Here is a 17637-nt window from a genome sequence, read left to right on the forward strand (position 1 = left end):
ATGTCTAAGAATTCCAAAACTGTTGAAACATAAAAGTAAATTGAAGCAGTTTACACATGTAGGATAAATATATTTAAATGTACACATAGGAATATCATACTAACATTTTTGAAAACCAAATATAAAGATAAAACATTAAAAGCATCTACAGAGAAAAAGGCAATTTACCTTCAAAGGAGCAAGAGTTGAGCTAAGAGCTGATTTCTCAGAAGACACACTGGAAGCCGGAGGAAAACGTAGTGCTAAAAATACATTATGTAAATCTATAATTTTTTCAGTGAAGATATCCTTCAATAAAGACACATTTGGATAAATAAAAACAGAAAATTTATCACAAGCAGAGTACACTAAAAAAATACTAAAGGGTGTTAATCCAAAGAAATAGTCCACAGTTGCAAATAAGGACATTCAAGAAGAAATACAGAACACTGCAGAGTATAATTATGTGGTAAATCCAACTGAATATTAATTGTATAAAATAATCAATGTAATGTGTTATAGGGTTTTAAACAATACACCATTAAAATACAGTAAAAAATAAAAGTGTATAATTTGGAAAAAGTTAAACGAAATCAAAGACACCATAGGTCTTTACCTTGTCCACAGAAGGGGTGAAAACACAAGTCAAAACTGACTTTGATTAGTCAAGAACACATCCTGTAGTCTCTAGGTGACTTTAGCAAATAATAAAATATTATGTATCTATGGTATTTTTACCTAGAAAACAGATTTAAAGCAAAACTATTCCCCTCACCTCCTCCATCCCCTACCCAACCTCTCTAATAACTTACGAGTTTCAAAATAGAAGGTGTGACCCTAAAGGAGAAGCATGATCTAAGTAGGTGAGGGTGAAGATGTGATCATTGGGCCAAACCATCTAGAGGCCACAGTAAGAGCTCTTTTAATGGCATCAGAGGGTGATAAAATATTAATTGGAATGAATTCAAGGCAGAATGGGAGGAGAGAAAAAGGAGACAACAACTGCAGACAACTTTGGGGGATAATCTTTCAGTAAAAGGAAAACAGAAATTGAAAAGACAGCGAAAGTCAAGATCGACGAAGTTATTATTTTTTTTACCATGAAGAATAGTATAGGATGTTTGTGTGCTGATGCAAATGATCCTGCAGAGGGAAAACCTAATTAAGTGAAGAGGGTGGGAGGGAATTTCTGGAGCAAGGACCAATTTTGAAGAAAGTGCTGGAATGCAGTGCACAAGGAAGGGAATGGGCTTAAATCTAGGGAGACAATGTACCCATCAAAACAGGAGTGAAGGTAGATGGCTGCAGAGGCAAGTAGGTTGGAAGATGTGGGTGAATTCATGGAATTTCTTTTCTAATTGTTTTTATTTTTGCAGTAAAAGAGAAAGTAAGGAAAATAGAATTGCCAGGCAGCATTAAAGGATCATCGATATAAAATGAGACTAGCCAGCAAATCTTCATGGTTTTCAACAGCAACGGAGAGGTGGGTTCTAAGCAGGTTTGGAATTATTACAGATGCAGGAGATGGGAGGGAATGGCTATATTATATAATGAAAACTGGGCAAGGAGAGAAGTGAGAAGATTGGTGAGGTGAGAACAATGAAAAGCTGGTAGAATCAATAGATTACAGATCCTGATGAAATAAAAGAATCACTAGGGTTCAGGTCCTTGAAGTGGTGACCCAGAAACATAAGAGATGGAGCTGGGAGAGTGAAATCCTTGACATGAGACAACAATAGGATGAAGCTAACCAGAATGGTAAAGCTAGGGTGCGGTCAAAGGATCTGTGAGTTGTCAAATCAATCAATCAATCCATCTTAGAATTATTCAACTAACATTCACTTAACAGGTTTCCAAATCATTCTAAAACTCAAATCTGATCATGCTGTTATTGAAAATCTATTTGATTAATCCTCCCAATCTCTGAACTAATTTTCAGGATAACATTTACCCACAGGCAGTCAGCATGAAAAATCCTTTCATGATCTGATTTCTGCTCACCTCTCCAGCATCAGTAATGGTGTCCTGTCCCACACACGCTAACTCCTATTAAAGTCCATCTTAAGTGCTACTTTTTCTGAGACATAGACCTACAACAATGCCCCGTTAAACTGAGCTTAGACCTAAGATCTGAGTTTAAACACATTGCTACCATGGCACTTATGTTGCTTTTTCATTATTAATGACTTCCCAGAACTCAGAAGCTCTGTGAGGACATGGAGTTATTAATCTGTACCTCCTTCCCCCACTACCACGTATTTGTGGATTCATTTAATTACTAAGGGAATGAGTATATACGTGAATTAGTCAATGTGCATCCTGTTTGAGGCAGAAACCAAGCTAAGGATTTAGCCTGGAGACTGCAGTTAGAAACAGACACTGGAAGTGGCTGTTTAGAACATAGTAAGCAATATGTTAGTAACAGTAGCCCAGAGGATGCAATTGAGAATTTATGGGTTAATTCCAAAAAGCAAGATATCATTCAAGTTAAAGAAGAAATTAAAAGATGGTTTCAGGATAGTCTATGTAAATGCCCAGTCACCTCTGAAAGCTTTGCCACAATAAGTTGACCATTCAACACTTCTGTTAATTTTTCCCCAGTTTTAAAATAGCTGTATTATAATCTCAGTTGTTTATATAAAAGAGGTAATTAATGTTTGGCAAGAAACTGGAAACAATGATGCTCAACTGTGCCTTTATTTAAATTGTGTTAAACATCTTTGGTTTCTATGTTCACCTGTTTATTGGTATCTAGGTAGTTATTTAATTAGCTACTTGTTTAACGAAGCCATTTATTATTTCCCAGATAGCCATAATCAAGGGCATAATATAAATAAAGTATGCAAAAGATTACAATCAATTCATCAGCCAAATATGAGCTCCTCTACAATGGAGAGATTTAATTATTTCAGGCCTGGTATTAAGATTAGCCTGATTGACTTTCTGGCTTTCCGTCAACAATTTATTATCTCATTTTGAGATAAAATCTGGTGAGAAATCTTTGTGTCATTTGTTTTGCAGGCACAATCAAGGAAAGGTATATTCATTTACCTACCACAGCACCTGGCAAAACAAATTAGTGCAGCAAGATAGAACGAATGGTCGTTTTTACTCATTAAGCTTCATTTGATACTAATTTTCTGTGCTGTTCTAGGTTTTAGGAGGACCACAGTTTGAGTTGTTTATGTTATTTAGACAGAAAGTTGTTTCTTTTATATTATGGCATATTCCGACAAATCATAATATTTTGGAAAATACCTATAAATTGCAGGAAAAAAAGATTCACACTCTTTGCTTTTTTCAAAAACTAGAAGAAGGGAGAAATCCAGACTGAAATGTAATTTTGAAATTACAGTTTTATTAGACTCAAATTGAAAATATCAAACACATAGCCAGAATGTGTACATTTAATGATGTACACATTAGCAAATAATTTTCAAGTTAATGAAAATTTATACCTACTTCTTTGGTTCCCAGTTGCCTACAAGATGAAGTCTGTTCTCCTTACCATAGCATATAAGTCTGTGTTTCTTCTCACCAACACTTCTCAATATGTTTGCCCCACCCCAGACATACAGAACACTCTGAACCCTCCATAGTGTGTCATTTTCCTTCCATGATGGGACTGGCTTCTACCACCCCCACTCAAAATCTGAGTGAATTCCACCAAGAAGAAGATGTCTTTCCTGAAAGAATAAAAGAGTGGAGTAGAAGGACAACTAATTAGGAAGTAGAAATGCATGTGGTGAAAGGATTAGCAAGTACATAAGTTAGAAACCAAACAGGAAAACTTAAAGGGATTTAATTTGATGTTAGCACATTTTTTTCATATGGTTTTAATTAATCAGAAGAATTTGGTAGCTGGAAGTATATAAACCAAGTGATTTTGTTTCAGGTATAAAACTTTAGTCTTTTTACCAATTGGAAATGTAGGTAGATAATTAAATTCACACCATAATATCACAAATCACTGTGCCAAGTTAAGTATAAATAATGTCACTCATAGGAGATAATTGGGCTTTCCCAGTAGTAATTTTCAGTAAACTGCTAGACTGAAGTATTTGAAGTCCAAATCACTGACCTGAGAGTTTTCAGTCTCAAGCTTTTATCATTGAATAGTGGCTTTAGGTGGGAAGACTATTGCACAAATTCTATCAGGAGAATGATGTGGCAGATTGATACTTTCACATGGCATATTTTTATAACCATAGTCATGCACTCACTTAGTAGCTATGAAAGGTCAGCAGCTCACCGTTTTATATATTTCTTGCCCATTTATACCATTCTCAAAACTCAAGTAACTGAATTGCATTCAAAATATACAATATAATACCAAGAAATCTCATTATTTTATTCATATATATTTTTGTATGAGAGTAGTTGAGGATGGGCAAGTTTAATTTTTTTCCTTAAAAACCATTGAACAAAATTTAGGACAATGTCTTTCACAGTCCTTTATGCTCCCATTTATACTTACAAGCTGAGAAACCTGGCCCAAAATAAGTTCTGCAAACTTTTGCTGCAGATGTATTTCAGTTCAATTCAACTAGGATTTCCTGAGCAACTGCTTTGTGCTGAGCCCAGAGCTGTATACTATGGAAGGATACAAAATAGTTATGTTATGCCTCTGCCCCCAAAGGTTTATTATCTAATTGAAAAGACAGCATATATGTTTCGCAGGATTCTGTTCTCTACATGTTTATGTGTTCAGGACCAGGTGTGGTGTTGTAACATAAATTAATGTTAATGGTGGGTTTGAACAGAGGTTCAATGGACAGGAGTTAATTTAAATCTGCAGGAAATCTTAATAAAAGAAAAGTGAGTTATGAATACTGAAACTATGAAACATTAAATAAGATGCTCTATTGTTCAAAATTATAAGAAATAACATACCTAGATCAAAACAAATAGAACAGCAGTTCCTGGAATCAAGAACATGACACAAAAATAAATTTTCATATATCAACAGGTAAGAGTAAAATTATGGGTACAGCAAAATCATAAGTTATTGATCTTGAGAAGGGCAAATCTGAAAAAACAAAAGATAAGAGCTTAAAGATTCAGCTCAAAAATAATTGAAGAAAAGAAAACATGGAGGGCTGCATTATTTTAACTACCCTATAACCCACTCTCATAAACACATTGAAAGGATGTTGCTTCTCTAAAAAAAACCCCATTGTTTCCACTGAATAAGAATATCGTATTTCAGCAATTTAGTTTGAATAATGGAGATGAGATTTATCCCATAAATTATTTCTTTCAGGAAAAAAAGTTGAAAGAAAACTCAGAGATTCCAATCATTCTGAGAATTGAAAAGATGTCATATAAGGGACAGGAATATATGACCAAATGCAGATTTATTAAATTAGAGAATTTAGGTTTTCAATTTGGACTCAAGGCAATAATAATAATAATAATAATAATAATAATAATAATAATAATGTACCACATATTATTGTTTTGTATATATTAGATTCTGATATATGTATTCTACTACACATTTATAATATCTATTATATTCTAATATATTTAAATTATGCATATGTATAATAGGACTTACCTTCTATGGTAATTTTATGGATTAAAATAATATATATATTAATCCTTAATATTATTATATGAACATTATATATTAATCTATTTATTTAATTCATTTATAATATGTACTATGTTTTTATACATATTTAATCCTTATAGTAAGGTAAGTGCTATGATTGTCCTTGTTTACAGAGAGGGAAATGAGGACCAGACATAATAAGCAAAATACCTAAGACCACATAGTTGGGAGATAGTGGAGCTGTAATGCGAATATAGGCATTCTGGCTCCAGAGTATGTACTTTTAACAACTATCTTCTATCTCTCTACATGCCAAATTGTCTCTTAAAAAATTAGTATTCTCACTAGTTTGCAACATAGACTCATCAATAGTTATGCTATTCCCTACATCTGAAATGTGTCCCTCACTTGCCTTTATCACTAGTCAACACACACAAATTTTGTAAATTTCAGCTCAAGCACTCCCTGAAACCCTAGTCTAAGTCTGTTTCCTCCATTACAGTTCACGTGTCCAGTTATTTTTCTCAGAATTCTTATATCAGTTCATATTAAGTAATGTGATAATTTGCTTAAAATCTGTCTCTACCACAAGATCATATGATCCATTAGGGTGGCACCATAACTGGTGCATAGTAGGAATTCTGAAATATTTGTTGAATAAATTAATAGAGGCAAAAAGGAAGGAAGGAAGGAAGGAAGGAAGGAAGGAAGGAAGGAAGGAAGGAAAGAAGGAAGGAAGAGAGAAAAGACCGAAGGAAGAAGAGAGGGAGAGAAGGAAGAAGAGAAAAGAAAAGAAAAATATTTAAATTCACCCATTCTTTGAAAGTTGTAAACCTTCTCTAGGAAGCCCTCTACGGTTTCCCAGTTGGAACTGATCATGTCTTCCCCTGCAAGCTCACCTCCCTGTACCTCTATTCCATTGTTATCAGGGTCTGCTTTCTACTATCTTTAATTCATCCATGTCCACCTTCCTCACTACAATGGAAACCTCTGGAAATCATGAGTTGTGTCTTATTTGTCTTCCTGCTTTCCATAGTGTCTACTCAGTATACGGAACACCAAAGTTACTGAATTTTTTACTGAACTAAATTAGATAAGATGATGATAGTTTTCATGTGTAATTTATCCTTTTTTAGACCTAAAACTTGGAAGGAACCACGCTGGCAGACCTTGAAAGATTTGCATGCTTTGTTACAGCTAATTCAGAAAAATGAAGTTCCTTATGTACCTTGCCTGCACATGCTGTTCTACTATTGCAAAAGTCCCATTTAACAGGAAAATCTCTAAGGGGAAAAAAAAAATCATCTATGCAGGCTAAGTACACTGTCTTCTGTCTTTAAAATACAAACCACTTGCTTTTTATGTGTTAACAGACTCTGGACTCCATCAGCAACTTTGACTACAGTGAACTTAAAGTACCCCCAGGTTTGGAATTTCAAACGCATTGTTGGTCATATACATGCCTTGATCCATACTAGGAATTCTGACTACTTTCCCAGGAGTGATGATGGGGGTTCACGGCTAATCCACACTTTCTCACCTCATTCCTTTGTGGGCCAAAGCACCTGGGAAACAACCACGGAGCTGCTCTGCAGCCTGTGGCTCTGGAACTAAAAGCACCATTCACCACCCCACATGGAGGCACCAACTGGGTCTCATTAGCATCATGTCCTTCCCAACTGGGCCAACCACCCACACTGAAATGCCTCATTAAACAATCAGTACATCAAAATCCCAACGAGGGACTGAAAATTTGGGATATTTTTGGCTGACTCCAATTCACAACTAGAATTTGAAATTAAGGAATTCTGGTAGCAAATGCTACACTCCACGCTGTCAGAAGTAGTGTTTTCAAAAGATAACTTCTTTATCTTACTACTTATTTCACAAAGGTCAGAAATAAGGGACTTGGTTACTGAATGTCTGTGGTCCCAGGAACCAAAGACAAAAGAGTGCTTGGTCCACAGCCCACACTATGTCCTTTATTGTTTCAGTACCTCTGGCCGTGGTGGGATTGCTCCTCAAGGGCTGTGACTGACAACATTTTATACCATTCATTTTATCAAGGTCTGTGATCCCCATACTTTTACCTACATTCCAAGGTCTAAAAGATGGAAGTCTACTGAGCCAGGGGATCTAGTTAATCTCAAAACAATGTAATCTACCCTCCCATTCAAAACTAGCTCCCTTTGCCCCAGCCTTCACCCTGAGGTCTCCATGCCCTCCCACAAGGGGCCCTGCCTTAACTAAAGGCTATTAGAGCTTTGGCTGTTCTCCATGAAGGGTCGGGGGGATGATTTTCAAATGCTAAGAATAGAACATTCCAACTCTGTTTCTACTCCAAAAATAAGTAAATGTCTGATTTCCTGGCATCTTAAAAAAAATAGATTTAAAGATCCTGCAATTGTTCTAATGAGTATTATGTGTGCATCAATTGATGGATTATATAAACTAGCACTGGCATGTTAGAAAGAGGAGAAATACCAACCCATGTGATCACTTCATCTTACAGATAAAGAAATGAAAACCTAGCTATGTTTCCACAGCTGTCCACGTAAGAGTGATTGCTAGCCCCACAGTCTGTCCACAGCCCTATTCTTTAATGGACTCTGAAGGAAGCATACAGTGGGTCCAATCTGATGGCAGGTAACGATGAGCACGTAGCTGCTGTTCATTAGAATAAGGTCTTGTGAAATGGGAAATAGAGAAAGAGAATGGCCAAGGGACGTGCACAAAGTAAAAAGGTAGTTTGTAGCAGAGCTAGGACTAGAATCCAAGCCTATTAATTCTTCCTATCCTTATAGGGGGCTGAATTAAAAAGCCTCTCCTGATATATTGAAAGATAGATATTTGAATCTCAACTGAAAATTATGATCAAATTTCTAAAGCCCAGAATAGACAACAGTCAGGTAAGCAGCCAGCCTTACACAATGAGAGTTTTAAAAGCCTTATTTCTGCTTGGTGTGATGCATGCTGCACCAATTCCCTTCATTCCAAATCTTAGAACCTTGAGTCTGATGTCTTGCAGAATAACTGTTCTCACGCAATGCACAATACATGACTCCCTACCTCAGGTTCACCTGCAGATGGTGATGAAAGTGCTGATACCTCCTTTGCACCTCGAATTCAGAGTCCTCCCCAGCAATCCAATAGAATGGTAGGAGGAAGGAATTGCATAATGTTACTATAACAAATGAGAAGGAGCAGTGCCTGGGGTCTCATCTCTTTCCAACCGAATACAAGAACCTTGCTCTCCAACGTTAATAATATCCTAAAGCCCAAACCCAACCTGCACTGAGTTGCTTCATTTTCTGGTCTTTCAAGCACTGATGAAGGTTACTAACTATATTATGGTGTGATTTATCTATATTTAATGCCATAAATAAGATTTTCTCTAGGAAAAAAATAGGATAATTTTGCATAGTAGCCATATTTCTCATGTGACAAATGCTTACTTTATGCTAAATATTCCATGAGCAATTCCAAAGAATATTGGCTGGAAAACAAAGTAAAAAAAAAAAAAAAAAAAAAAAAAAAAAGTCAAAAGATTTGTCCTTCCCACTTCGGAGAAGAGTGAAAAACATTTTAAAATTTCAAAGGAAAAAAATACTACAAAGATTTCAATATAGTAAAGTTAGAGATACATACTTAAAACTCTTTTAGTTCAGGAACAAAAATTTGTAATAATGTAAATAGAATGTTCTGTAAAAATACTTCATGGTGCAAACATTGCTATTAAAATTGTTTACTTTAAAATTTTTAATTTTCACTTTTGAATACTAATGACCCTGAAAAACATTTTCCCTAATATTTCTGATATAGTTACTCCAGAATATATGTCATTTCAATCTATGCACTTGTAAAATGTCAAGCTTTAAAATTATTGTGCCATCAATATTCTTGGAGAACATCTACGTTTAGGTTTAAAGATTTTTTATTTCAGTGTTATTAGACCTTACATGGAGTGAGTAAAATTTTCTGATACTTCTTGCAGGAAAAAAGTGTTACAACTATATCTACTTATAAACTCTAAAAATGTTGGTAGTATTTTATTTTACTTTACACTAGTTATATCTGTATTAGTTGTATTGTAGGATTGCCATTAATAAATAAATTTGCACACAAGATAAATCAAGGTTACATTTTTTAATTCCTATACTTACGAGTTATTTTCTGTAAGGAAAATTATTTTTCGCTAAACTAGCTCTATTAGGTAACTGAATATTATTCCTTAATGGTGAATGAGTATAAGTAACGACCATATGAGTTGTTTCATAAGTTTGAGTTGGATCATGACTACGGAAGCAGGGTTTTGTATTGGAGATCAAGGGCTGATGTATAACCCTCCCATTCATGAAGACAACACATGGAAAATTTAAAAAGTAAAAAAATAGAGAAAATAAATAAAAAACAATGAATAATCTCTTATAGTGTCTAAAATTTTCAAGTTTTATGCTTGTTAATTTGAGGCAGTGGTAAGTACTTCTGCATAGGTAGAAGATCATTACCTTCTAGGAACTGGAGGTGATAACAGAGTAACTACTTCATGGAACTGTTGTGAGAATTAAATAATAATTCAGATATTGTACAGATAATGCGTGTACAGCACATAGAAAATACCTGGCACAAAAAAAGCATTGAATAAATGATAATGATAATAATCATTTTTGTTTTTTGTTATTTCTAAGAATTCACAATAGATACCTTCAGTTGAATAACTAGAAGGAAGGTAAAAAGAGATAGATTGGTCTGCTGGAGAGTTACAATTTACTGTTGCTTTTATGCAGTAAGCTTTTTTCTTTATTATTTTTTTAAATTTTTTATTAAATTTATTGGGGTAACATTGGTTAATAAAATTACATAGGTTACAAGCGTACAATTCTGTAATACATCATCTATGTACCACACTGTGTGTTCACCACCCAGAGTCAGTTCTCCTTCCATCACCATATATTTGATCCTTTATACCCTCTTCTACCACCTCCTCACCCCTTACCCTCTGGTAACCACTAAACTGTTGTCTGTGTCTACAATTTTTTGTTTGTTTGTCTTGTTTTTGTGTTACTTTCAGTTTTATATCCCACAGATGACTAAAGTCATATGGTTCTCAACTTTTTCTGTCTAACTTATTTTGCTTAGCATGTACATGTATACAATGGAATATTACTCAGCCATAAGAAGAAATGAAATACTGCCATTTGTGACAACCTGGGTGGATATTGAGATTATCGTGCCTTTTTTTTTTTTTAATTGAGTCTTTATCTCACTGGATTTGACAAAGTCAATGATTTATACATGCAACCACTAAACTTCATAGCAATATTGATCTTGGGAAATCTTCAGGGTAAATGTAAAACAAGAAAGAACGATTTAGAAAACAACGTTTTATAGTGTCTTTCAGTTTTCCAAGATATTAATTCCAAGATATTAATTCCAGTAATTCCAAGATATTTCCAGATATTACTGAATTTGTTCCCATCAAAATCCTGTGAGGTCACCAGGTCTGGCTGTCTTACCTCCATTCAGATGGAATGGTTCCTGGTAGGCATCTGCATTCACCCAAGTCTAGCAGATGCCCAGGAGGAGAACTGGCGTCAGTACTCAGATGTCCTCACTCCCGGACTTCCCATTAAAACTGCACTGCCTTTTATAAAATGTTTGCCTTTTATAAAACGTTTCCAAATAACTATCTGGAAAATAAAAATTAAATAAGCTTCTGAGCATTTCCAGATAAGACAGAAAGATATATTGTTTTCAGCAGGCTTTTTAATTGGGAAAAACAATTCCATGGGCCACCAACGCATCACTCTACTGCTTTGTGTGGCATTACTAAACCTGTTTAGAAGGAACTAGCAAAGAGGTCTCGATTATTTTGCCTCTTTTCTTTGAGTTTGGAAGTTGTAGAAGAATAGAAGAACAAAAAAGTTTGTAAGAAAATTTGAAGATAGAAATTTAGTACTGTAGGAAATTCTTTAAAAGATATTCTACTCTCTCCTCGTCTTTATTCTAAGGTTCTAAGGTATACCCATTTAGGTTTTTCTCTTTTTTGTAATATTCATGAAATAAGGAAACTAAAAGGAAGGAAAAGGCTTTAAAAAGAGGGAGAAAACAAAGTATGACATGTAGGTTTATCTGGGCCCAATATCTTTTTAAATCAAGCGTAAGTGCAAGAGGTAGTCTGTTTTAGCAATATTAGCACAACTTCTTCAAAGTAAATACTTCAATTGCTATTCATATAACACAAACAAATGTCTTGTTATTTCTACTCAAACTAACCACTGAGTTTACTTGTGTTCTCCATGTATTTCTCTCTAGTTTATCGTATACATAATAATCTATCATTACTTTAAAATGTTGAATTACTTCTTTCATTGTATACTCTTTCTGGGGTAGACTATACTTTGCTTGTCTGCATAATTTCTCTCTTTCTGTTTAAATTTCTATAATAATAAGCTTATTATTATAACTTTATTTATAATAAATAGAATTTCTTTTATTTGACAAATTTCACTATGGCAAAATCAAACAAAAATATTTATTTATGTAGGAAAATGTCAATAATTGATGTCTGTCTGTGAACCATTTTGAAAAGAAAACCACGTTATTTAGAGGAAATTGTTAGGTATTATCATTTTGGCATAAAAGTCACCCAAGTGAGAAATTTCTTCTCTATTATCATAATTTCATAAAACTTTTAATTCAGTTCATTACAAGAAAATATCCTATTTAGAGAGCATCCAGCATCTGAGCATACTTTATCTTTTGAATCTTGAAAAAGGGAAACGTAATCACTGTTTTGAATCTAAAAAAAAAAAAGGAAAGGAAAACCATGTCAGTGATTTCAGATAGTGAAAGTAATTAGTCTCAAATGATAACTGCAGTGGGGCCTGAAGCTGAGACTTGAAATTGACTTTATAAACACTCCTTGGACACATTGCTGAGAACTTTTCAAGCTTTGCTGGTCACACTGCTGTTTAAAGTAAATCTGCTCTTAACATTCTATAAGAGGCATTAAAAAAAAGACAATTCTTTATAACATCAAATCATCCCTAATTTCAAAACAAAATTTCCTATTATAATTTCTCGTTAAGCAACGTGAGTAGAGATAACACGGAGAATCTTTTCCAAAGAAATGAGACTTCCTCTTATTGTGAAGATGAAAACATCCCCAGTTAGTCACAGTGAGTTTGGGGGAAAGCAGTCATTTGATTGTTTCTGGTTGTAGGTGTCCCTTCTAAATGGCATGGCATTCACAGATACTCAGAATACAAGACAAGGACTTTCCCTAAACAGTTCCTAAATACTAAGATAATATGGATTTCAGAATCTACATTTGGTCTCACTTAGTGAAAAGTTGTATGTTAAAGAGGAAATAACATTTAAAATGCCCCCTGACTGCTTTTAACAAAAATCAGCTAATAAAATCAGTCCCAAAGAAACAAAGTGAATTTGATTATCCTCAGCTAGGTGACATTGTCATTAAACCAGCATTTTGGCTTTAAAATAAGATAGAAGGTATTTTTGAAGTAGAAAGAAACTGATTTCTATAATTTGACTAAGTGCACAGTGGATAAATATATCAATTTTAAAGAATAAATAATATAAATGTGATTTCCAAGTATAATACTCTAAACTTTTGAGACTTGTTTTATTACATAACATATTATTGATCCCGGAAAATGTTTCATGTGCACTTGAGAAGAATGTGCATTCTGTTGTCATTAAGTGTAGTGTTCTATATATAGCTATATATTAAGTTTGAGTATTTCTCTGTATGTATGTGAGATTTTAATAAAATTTTGTTTAAAAAAAGGAAAAAAGAAATAATACTGGCTTTCCAACATGTGGAAAAATCTCTATTCTCATTAATAAACAAAGTGAAAGTGCAAGCAACTATTTTTGCCTTTAAATTGTAAGGATTTATTGTTCATATTTTTAATGAAATACCCAATACTATAAAGAGTGTAGCAAAATAGTCACACTCTCACACTGCTGTTGGGAGTAGTTTAGTACAACTCTTTCAAAAAACATTTGGCATTCAATAGGTTACTTTTGGTTACATACATCATATCTACATATATAACATATAATATATATATATATATATTATATATATTCAAGTGTTATTTATAAAAACAAATGTTAAAATTAGAACAGTGTAAAGGGGATCAAATATATGGTGATGGAAGGAGAACTGACTCTGGGGTGGTGAGCACACAATGTGATACATAGACAATGTATTATAGAATTGTACATTTGAAACTCAGAATGTAATTTTACTAATCATTGTCAACCCAATAAATTTAATTTTAAAAAGTAAAAAGATAGAAATAATCAAAATGTAACAATTTACAATGATGTATATGAATACATCATAAACACATGGAAAAAACAGTAGACATTAACTATTACTTAAAAAGAAAACTGTTAGAAAACACCACACACACACACACACACACACACACACACACACACACACACACACAATGATTGAATAGAGTTTGCCCAGAAATGCCTCAATATCAGAAATCTCTCAGTGTAACTCACCATTTTGGAGAATAACCACATTACTCTGACAAAATATTTCAAAATGTTTAAACATTTCATTCTGGTTAACTTGCCTTGTGACTTAATGTGCCTACAAAAAAATGGACTGTCTAGCGCTTTCCCTCTCTTTGGGGCCTAAACTACATGCATAGTAAGGCAATTGAGGAGCTAAAGTAGGGTCTAATGCAAGCTCTGCTCTTTGCACCCATACTTATTCTTTCTTGCATAAAGACTCAGGAAATAACAAAGTCATACAGTAAACCTGGAGGCTGTAGTGTATAAAAAGCATTTGATAAATCTCTATAGACATTAAAAAAATTTTTAAAGCTCTTTACCAAATTAAGAATGGAATACATTTGCTGATATCGACAGTTCTGAACTTGTGGTAAATACTGTAAATTCACTGAACATCCATTGAAATAAGGTCAGAAAGCTAACAACTGCATTTTCTGTACTTTTATTACAATTCTGGGTAGGACCTGGCTTCGCCGAACAGACCTATTTACATAAGACCTGAGGTAAAGTGGTCAAGGGACTGGCTTGTGGGGTGGAGGTCTGGTTCTTCTGGGAAAGCCAAGGCAGATGTCAAAGCATCTGGTCCCCAAAGACCTGGCGGCCGTGTGGCAGGCAGCATCAATGGTGTGTTTGCCCTGGAACAATGCTGTGGTTCTATGCACGATTATGCAGTATACAAGCCCAGGTATCTAACTGTCTGGTAGATAATAGGTTCTACTAAACCCTTTTCTGCTTAAATTGGCTAGAATAGAATCTATGGTCTGCCACAGCAAACCATAAATGATACAGCAATAAATCAAAGACTTCAGCAAACATCATAATTACTGGAGGGATAATAGACTTGGTCTGTTATAGAATTAGATGTATACTAAGCAACATTAAAAAACATAGTGCTGAATGGAAAAAAGTAAATGTTTTAAAATTGAAAACTAGAGAAAGGCTTGTAGCCATCTTTGTAAATTGAAATCCACACATACACATGCACAAACACAATTTCATTATGACACATATATTCAGTAGCATATAGCAAACATGTTGCCATGAGTCGCGTGGAGACTGTGACTACACAAGTATAGAAACAAATAGTAGATAGATGAGAGAGAAAGAGGGTTTCGGTCACCTCTTCAGTCCACTTCAGGTCCTCTCCGACTTACCTGTTAGAGGCTTTGGGCCACTTGCTCTGCCCCAGGTGCTGCTGGAGTCCAACTGTGTGAAACTGACCAACCTCACACAGGCACAGCCCGGTGGCACTTCATGTCATGTCCACTATGCACACCTTCCGCTCCTGGTGGAGAGCTGCCCTATTAACACATAGCTGTACAAAATGTTCCAGCACCCAAGACAGGGTTTAACACCACTTGCTTTTACTGGTAGGAAATGTAAGCCAGCAGATCTGTTCTTTCCATTCTTCTCCATGTGGAATGTTCTGAGAAACAATCATTTTTACAGCCTCTTGGAAGATATATTCCATAAGATCAACTTCTTTGATGCCTCATATCAGCTCTTCCTCCTCCTAACCCCCACCCCCCACCTCATTCGCCTTTATCCTCACTTCTGTCCCCTCAGATTGCATATCCTAATAACGTTTTAGAGCAAATGCCTTTTCCTCAAGCCTTTTTCTGGAGAGCTTGGCTCAGACAGGCAGATAAGCAAAGGAGACTCTTGTGGCTCAATGCTCATAAGTTCATTGACCCCAGAAATATGATTAACTTAATTTTTGCATCTGAGGTTCAAGAAAGAAGGAAGAGATTGAAGGAAAGGGGTAGGAAGAGAAAGCAACAAGGAATGAAATAGAAATAGCTATAAAATATTGGCAAAACAAAAGTCTTGATCTTTAAAATGATTATGATAAATCTTTAGCAAGATATATAAAAAAAAAGGAAAGAAAAGGAAAAATATAATGAAATAAATAAGATATATAACAGATATTTTTAATTATAAAAAGTTGTTATGCAGAATTATACATACATTTGAAAGTCCAGGTAAAGTGAACGTTGGTTACCTTCTGCAATGTAATTAATGGCAGTCACATGGACGTGCCTGGAATTTGAATATAAACTCCCTCCCAACCATCAAATTTTAAGGAAAAATTTAAATCAAAAAATAAAATTAGTTTCCAAGATACACAGGAAGTACATAGGGAAAAAAAGACCTGAAATCAATTTTTTAACCATGAGTCAAAGTTCAAGAAAATTAAAATAAAAAATGTATCACTCCCAACATTTCATTCTGTTCTGTCTCAGCCAGAGGGATTCTCAATGAATCCGGCATTTTTTCAGTAAATACAGCCTAGGATGCCTCTGACCAAAATGAAGGGTATTCCTTGTGGGCTTCAGAAATTGTCATATTAATTCAGTTCCAAGACTCTCTTGAGGCCCACTTGTAAAGACTCCAGATGTTATTGGACTCACACGATTATCCATAAGATTATCATAGCCATTGCTTCAGACTCAATAAATTTAGGACATAAAATAATCATCAGTCTCAAAAACAATTATCCAAGGAAAAATCATACTCCCAGAACCCAGGAGGTTTTGTTGATCAACAGCATAGCAGAATCCCGCACTTAACATGGACAAGGCTTATAGTCAAAACCGCTCTTGGATCTGTATAAAAGAAGGAGATGGAGAAAGCCTCAGCTTTAGCTCTTCCAGGAGGTCAGTTCTTCTAGGTCAGCCACCCAGAATCCATGGTCTGTGAACTTTAACTTTATTGGAAGGAATATCTGAGCAAAAAGTGCATTTTGACCCTCTACCCTTACCATTTTGGGGGTTAAAATCTACATGGGTTGACTGCCTTCTCTCTCAGAGGAAAGGAAGACATTGCTGCCTTCTTGAGAAGTTTAGAAATATTACAAAAGAGGCAGTCGCTAATTTTATTCTAGGAGACTTTCTTTTCTAGCCATTACGTTGAAAATTGCTTAATTTCCATTTCCCTCTGAGGCCAGTGTTTCTGGCACCCCAGTGATGTCAGCATCCCCACTCTGGTCTCAGTATGTTTCCGACTTGTACCACATAGCTGTTTGGCCTGCTTCTTGTTGTTTTGGCTCAGGGCTAAGACACCTGTCTGAGGGATGACTCCTCCCTTATGTGCAATTCACTGTTTATATTCAGTTTGAGAGCAAACAGTGGTCCTGCCTCTAGAGTCACTCTACAGCCACTCGAAGCCAGGGTTTTCTTCTTCACACCTCCCTCCTTAACCCCACATGCAGGATAGATTTTGTTATAGCTGATCTGCCCAGCTCATCTAAGCATGGCACTAGTAATTTAAACTAAACACTAAGCCTCTGTTCCATGAAGGTTTGATTTCTGATCTCCTGTCTTTACAAAAACAGCAACTTTCCTGTGGACAAAGCTGTCATAAGCTGCCGTTGCTTGCCAAGGTTAAAATCTCACCCAGCCTAAGATTTCAAACCATCCACCCAGGCTGAGGTAATAATGACCCTTGGCAGGACTAGAGGCAGCAAGGAAGTTATACTGCACTAAAGGCGCTGCCAACAGATCCATGCTGAAAACCCATGGGCCGCACGCAAGTTTGGC

This window comes from Rhinolophus ferrumequinum, chromosome 4 (assembly GCF_004115265.2).
Source record: "Rhinolophus ferrumequinum isolate MPI-CBG mRhiFer1 chromosome 4, mRhiFer1_v1.p, whole genome shotgun sequence".
Lineage (NCBI taxonomy): Eukaryota > Metazoa > Chordata > Mammalia > Chiroptera > Rhinolophidae > Rhinolophus > Rhinolophus ferrumequinum.